The sequence below is a fragment of the Odocoileus virginianus genome, chromosome 15, assembly GCF_023699985.2.
Source record: "Odocoileus virginianus isolate 20LAN1187 ecotype Illinois chromosome 15, Ovbor_1.2, whole genome shotgun sequence".
Taxonomy (NCBI): Eukaryota; Metazoa; Chordata; class Mammalia; order Artiodactyla; family Cervidae; genus Odocoileus; species Odocoileus virginianus.
This window is the reverse complement of record NC_069688.1, coordinates 39,514,347-39,521,988: the sequence shown is the minus strand read 5'-3', so window position 1 is coordinate 39,521,988 and position 7,642 is coordinate 39,514,347.

Genomic DNA, 7,642 nt, shown 5'->3' with positions numbered 1-7,642 from the left:
TATAAATTTAAAACAGCCCCTACCTTCAAGAAACTTACTGTCAAGCAGCAACACATGAACAGATTACATTAGTAATATGAGTGATATGACTTAGAAAAGGTACAGAATTAAAAAAAAAAAGATGTATCAGTCTGGTGGGATATTACATTATTAAGATTGTAATTAATACTATGACTTTCTATGCTTAGCTCTTTATCAATGGAAGATTTTGAACTATATTAAATAAATACTTTTCTATATATAATTACTTCTGACTTAGAATGACTAATGAACCTAACTCATGGTAGTATTATTGTTCTGATCATCTTTTAAATAAAAGACTCATCTAAAAGTTTTTTACAAATTGCTAGTGAGTACAACCCTGGAGAAAGAAATGGCAACCAACTATAGTATTTTTCCCTGGGAAATCCCATGGACAGAGGAACCTGGCAGGCTACAGTTCATGGGGTCATAAAATCGTTGGACATGACAACAACTAAACAACAAATGAGTACAAACCTTTTAAATCAAACCATCCCTGAACTTCCTCTGATATTTGAGTTAATTTTAACAACATTTTCTCAATCTAGCTAATTATATTAATACAAAATGTCCTTTTCTAGCATCTGTCTATTTTAACTTAAACTCTGAAATACTTGGGCTTCCTTTGTGGCTCAGTTAGTAAAGAATCCACCTGCAATGCTGGAGACCTGGATTCAATCCCTGGGTTGGGAAGATCCAATGGAGAAGGGAAAGGCTACCCACTCCAGTATTCTGGCCTGGAGAATTCCATGGACTGTATCATCCAGGGGGTCACAAAGAGTTGGAAAGGACTGAGCGACTTTCATTGAAATACATAAATTTCAGAATATAGTGGACAATATTTTTTAACTAAATAGCTTCTTGCTTTATTCCTAATATAGTCACTTTTACCAGGTCCTATTCTTAGCTTTACTCTAACTGTAGTCCTAGAAAAGTCTTTGATGTTTTACTATAGTCCCACTAGCTGCAAGGTCTTTGTCCAGGAGAATGTTCTGGTATAAGATAAAATAGCCAGAGCACATTTCTATAATTTTTCAAACTCAATTCTTCAAAAATCTTAAGTGGCAGAAATATTGAAATATACATCTCAGGACTTTGGCAGCACAAGATTAAAGACAGTATTCAGTGAGGAAGAAATGAAAAAACTTTTCAGAGAATTAAAGAGAAAGGAGACACAGAAATACCTAGAAACATTTAAGCCTATGATTATAAATATTACTGGATCCAACTGCATTGCTAAACATTTTACTTTTTTATTTGACAACTTTTTTCTTATTCTGCCAACTGTAAGCCAATTCAAAACAAAAATATCATGCAGTCCAAAGAGTAATTGAATCAAGGACATAAAGCACTAAAAGAACAGACTTTAGGATACTGTGTTTTGAAGAATAATATTAGAATCTAACATATATGCATCCACACAAAATACATTATCTTTTCTTATCATTTTGTGACAATAATTTTTTCCTCTAATAATATTTATATCGTGTCAAACAAGTTATGTTTATTTAAAATATCATACACTTATGACATTGAGGTTAAAACATGCACATGATATTTAATTTAATACTTCAAGGTTAAATGATGACTGTTGATGGCATTCAGATCAAGTAAATAACAAATCAGAATCAATATACTGAAAGAAACTGTAGAAATGCAATCAAGAAACAAAGCTGTGTTTACGTTTTTTTTTTTTTTAATGTTATGCACGTATTATTAAGAAAATACCAATATACTTTAAGGTAAATAAGAAAGCAGGGGAAAAAAAGGTCATAGTATTCTCTATTTGTTAATATTTATTTTATTTATACTAAACTAATTTTAAAATACCCTTCTCCTTGACTAGCTTTATATAGAGAGTAATAAGGACATTATGACAATAAATGTGGTATCTTTAGAATAAGACTCTCATTTGTGTAGTTTGGGTTTTGGAGAAGCAGATGATTGACATGGAGGAGATTATACTGTGAGAAATACCCATGAGGGAAAGTGAAGTTGGGAAGAGATTTTAGACTGCAATGCAAGTTTGACCCTTCTGTGGGAGATAGGAAAGGTAGTTGGATAGAAAGAGTCTCAGAGTGCAGTATGATTATTAGAAATTTTCAGTCAAAATGACCTTTCAGAACAGTTTTATATCTTATAGAAATGAGTCTATATCTGTATCCTTGTTGCGTTTAGTCACTGGCTTGAAACGGCGTAGGAGAACCTGGTCTAATGCAAATACACTGCTAGATTCAGAAAGCAGAACCTGGGACCAGCAGTCAATTACACTGCAGGAGCAGGAGATCTGAGTATTGTATATTATGCCTGTCACCGTCCATATTTTGTGCCACAGGGGTCTATTTCTTCACATGGATTTAGAGAGCAGCTCCTCCTTGATTCCTGTGCACTTCTTTCCTGAGAGAAAATTCATAAGAGAGAAATGAGTGGGAAGAACTGTAAACCCTATCATGGTACTTCATTTTAGGATTGAAAATAGTAATCATCCTCCCTCCTCCATTTTTTTCTTCTAGTTTTGTTGAGGTATAATTGACATACAGCATTTCATGAGTTTAGGTTTGCAGCATGATGGTTTGATTTACATACATTATGAAGTGATTATCATAACATTTAGTGAATATCCATCATTTCATATATAATAGATATAAAATTAAAAAAATAGAAAACACTTAGGATTTACTCTCTTAAGTTTCATAAATAACATGCAACAGTACTAATTATATTGTACATTGCATCTCTAGTACTTATTTATATAACTGGAAGTTTATACCTTTTGACTGTTTTCACCCAACTCCTTTTCCCCTCAGCTCCTACCTCTGGTAACCACAAATCTAATCTTTTTCTGCAAGTTTCTATTTTTTTGAAGTATTTTTTCCTACAAGACCATGTTAGTTCTTATTATACAACATAATAATTTGATATTCTATACATTTCAAAATGATCACCACAATAAGTCTGTCATCTATCAGCATAAAAAGATATTATGTAATTATTGAATATATTTCCAAAAATGTACATTTTAAACCTGTGACTCTTTTTAATTAATAATTTAAAGTTTGTACCACTTAATGGCCCTTTCCTATTATATTCTTTGTAGCCAAAGATGGAGAAACTCTATACAGTCAACAAAAATAAGACCAGGAGCTGACTATAGCTTAGATCATGAACTCTTTATTGCCAAATTCAGAGTGAAATTGAAGAAAGTAGGGAAAACCACAAGACCATTCACATAGGACCTAAATCAAATCCCTTACGATTATACAGTGAAAGTGAGAAATAGATTTAAGGGACTAGATCTGATAGACAGAGTGCCTGATGAACTATGGATGGAGGTTCATGACATTGTACAGGGGACAGGGATCAAGACCATCCCCAAGAAAAAGAAATACAAAAAAGCAAAACGGCTGTCCTGAGGAGCCCTTACAAACATCTGTGAAGAGAAGAGAAGCAAAAAGCAAAGGAGAAAAGGAAAAATATACTCGTTTGAATTCAGAGTTCCAAAGAACAGCAAGGAGAGATAAGAAAGCCTTCCTCAATGAAAAGTGCAAAGAAGTAGAAGAAAACAACAGAATGGGAAAGACTAGAGATCTCATCAAGAAAATTCGAGATACCAAGGGAATCTTTCATGCAATGATGAACACAATACAGGACAGAAATGGAATGGACCTAAGAGAAGCAGAAGATATTAAGAAGAGGTGGCAAGAATATGCAGAAGAACTATACAAAAAAGATCTTCATGACCCAGATAATCACGATGGTGTAATCATTCACCTAGAGCCAGACATCCTGGAATGTGAAGTCAAGTGGGCCTTAGGAAGCATCACTATGAACAAAGCTAATGGAGGTGATGGAATTCCAGTTGAGCTATTTCAAATCCTAAAAGATGGTGCTGTGAAAGTGCTTCACTCAATATGTCAGCAAATTTGAAAAACTCAGCAGTGGCCACAGGACTGGAAAAGGTCAGTTTTCATTCCAATCCCTAAGAAAGGCAATGCCAAAGAATGCTCAAACTACTGCACAATTGCACTCATTTCACTTTCTAGTAAAGTCATGCTCAGAATTCTCCAAGCCAGACTTCAACAATACATGAACCGTGAACTTCCAGATGTTCAAGCTGGATTTAGAAAAGGCAGAGGAACCAGAGATCAAATTGCCAACATCTGCTGGGTCATTGAAAAAGCAAGAGAGTTCCAGAAAACCATCTACTTCTGTTTTATTGAGTATGCCAAAGCCTTTGACAGTGCAGATCACAATAAACTCTGGAAAATTCTGAAAGAGATGGGAATACCAGATCACCAGACCTGCCTCCTGAGAAATGTATCTGAAGGTCAGGAAGTAGCAGTTAGAACTGACCGTGGAAGGCAGCTATGCTCACCACTATACCAAGTGCTCGGGCCTGGTGCACTGGGAAGATCCAGAGGGATCGGGTGGAGAGGGAGGTGGGAGGGGGGACTGGGATGGGGAATACATGTAAATCCATGGCTAATTCATTTCAATGTATGACAGAAACTACTGTAATGATGTAAAGTAATTAGCCTCTAACTAATAAAAATAAATGGAAAAAAAAAAAAAAGAACTGATCGTGGAACAATAGACTGGTTCCAAATAGGAAAAGGAGTACGTCAAGGTTGTATATTGTCACCCTGCTTATTTAACTTCTATGCAGAGTACATCATGAGAAACACTGGGCTGGACAAGGCACAAGCTGGAATCAAAATTGCTGGGAGAAATATCAATAACCTCAGATATACAGATGACACCACCCTTATGGCAGAAAGTGAAGAAGAACTAAAGTGCCTCTTGATGAAAGTGAAAGGCAAGGGAAAATGTTGGCTTAAAGCTCAACATTCAGAAAACTAAGATCATGGCATCCAGTTCCATCACTTCAGGTGAAATAGTTGGGGAAACAGTGGAAACAGTGGCTGACTTTATTTTGGGAGGCTCCAAAATCACTGCAGATGGTGACTGTAGCCATGAAATTAAAAGATCTTTACTCTTTGGAAGGAAAGTTATGACCAACCTAGACTGCATATTAAAAAGCAGAGACATTACTTTGCCAACAAAGGTCCGTCTAGTCAAGGCTATGGTTTTTCCAGTGGTCATGGATGGATGTGAGAGTTGGACTATAAAGAAAGCTGAGTGCTGAAGAACTGATGCTTTTGAACTGTGGTGTTGGAGAAGACTCTTGAGAGTCCCTTGGACTGCAAGGGGATTCAACCAGTCCATCCTAAAGGAGATCAGTCCTGAGTGTTCATTGGAAGGACTGATGTTGAAGGTACTTTGGCCACATGATGTGAAGAGCTGACTCATTGGCAAACACCCTTTTGCTGGGAAAGATTGAAGGCAGGAGGAGAAGGGGACGACAGAGGATGAGATGGCTGGATGGCATCACCGACTCAATGGACATGAGTTTGGGTAAACTCTGGGAGTTAGTAATGGACAGGGAGGCCTGGAATGCTGCAGTCCATGGGGTCGCAAAGATTTGGACACGACTGAGTGACTGAACTGAACTGATTGCTCTTTCTCCATCCTTTTTCCCCTCTTGCAACCTCCTGTTTATTCTCTGCATCAATAACTATGTTTCTGTTTCATTATGTTTGTTCATTTTGTTTGTTTGTTTTTTTAGATTCCACATTCAAGTGAAATCATTTTTTTTTCTTACTTCCTGTGTCTGACTTTAGCTCACTTAGCATAATAACCTCGAGGTCCATTTCGTTTTGTAACAAATGGCAAGATTTTATTCCTTTTTGCAGGTACATATATTAGTGAATCACCTTGCTGTACACCTGAAACTAACACAATGCTATGAATTAACTTCCCCAATATAAAGTAAAAAGTAGAGTTTAAAGATGGTTTTTCATGTCAGCAGGAAAATATATGGGCTTATTCAATAAAGGGGTATTGATTAAAAATGTTTACTTCTTTTCATGGCTGGGCAATATTCCTTTTTATCTATTTACCATATCTTTTTTATCCATTCATCTATGGATACTTAGGTTCTTCCATATCTTGACTAATGCAAATCATGTTGCCATGAACATAGGAGTGAGTGTATCTTTTTGAATTAGTGCTTCATTTTCTTTGCATAAATATCCAGGAGTTTTGGATTATATTGGTGCATTATATTGTAGTTCTATTTTTAACTTTTGGAGGAATCTTCATACTATTTTCCATAGTGATCTCACCAGTTTACACCCTCATCAATAGTGCACAAGTGTTCCCTTTTCTCCACATACTCACCGACACTTATGATAACAGCTGTTCTGATAAGTGTGAGTTGATATCTCATTGTGGTTTTGATTTGCACTTCCATGACAATAAGTGATTGTCAGCATTTTTTCATGTGCCCATTGGCCATTTGTATGCCTTCTTTGAAAAGATGTCTATTCATACCATCTGTCCATTTAGTTAGAATGTTTGGTTTTTTGACATTGAGTTATGACTTCTCTGGATAGTTTGGATGTTAACCCTTTATTGGACATTGTTTGCAGACATCTTCTCCCATTTAGTAGGTAGCCTTTTCATTTTGTTGATGATTTTCTTCATTTTAGTTTGAAGGAGTTCCATCTGTATACTTTTGCCTTTGTTTCCCTTTCCTGAGAAGACTTAGCAGAAAAACAAAACAAAACAACTAAGACTAACATGAAAGAGCATAATGCCTATGTTTTCTTTTAGAACTTTTATGATTTCAGATGTTACATTTAAGTCTTTAATCTGTCTTGAATTTGTTTTTGTGCATCATATGAAAGAAAAATCCAGCTTGATTCTTTTGCATATTGTTGTTCTTCAGTCATTCAGTCATGTCCAACTATTCAACCCTATGGAAGACTGACCCTATGCCAGTCCATGCTTAATTTCATGCCATATCCTTCACTAATTCCCAGAGTTTGCTCAAACTTATCTTCATTAATTCAGTGATGCCATCCAACCATCTCATCCTTTGTTGCCCCTTTCTCTTACTGCCCTCAATCTTTCCCAGAATCAGGATCTTTTCCAATGAGTTGACTCTTCACACAAGGTGGCCAAGGTATTGGAGCTTTAGCTTCAGCATCAGTCCTTTCAATGAATAGTTAAAATTGATTTCCTTTAGATTGACTGGTTTGATCTCCTTGCTGTCCAAGGAAATTTCAGGATCTTGTCCAGTATCACAGTTCAAAAGCATCAAGTCTTCAGCACTCATCCTTCTTTATGATCCAACTCTCATATCCATACATGATTACTGGAAAAACAATAGCTTTGACTGTAAGGACCTTTGTCGGCAAAGTGATGTCTCTGCTTTTTAATATGCTGTCTAGGTTTGTCATAGCTTTTCTTTCAAGGAACAAGCATCTTAATTTCATGGCTTCAGTCACTGTCCAGAGTGATTTTTGGAGACCAAGAAAAGAAAGTCTGTCACTGTTTCCATTGTTTCCCCATCTATTTGCCATGAAGTGATGTGACTGGCTGCCATGATCTTAGTTTTTTGAATGTTGAGTTTTAAGCCAGCTTTTTCACAGTCTTATTTCACTTCATCAAGAGGGTTTTTAGTTCCTCTTCACTGTATGTCATTAGGGTGGTGTCATCTGCATATCTGAGGTTTTTGATATTTCTCCTTGTAATCCTGATTCCAGCTTAAGCTTCA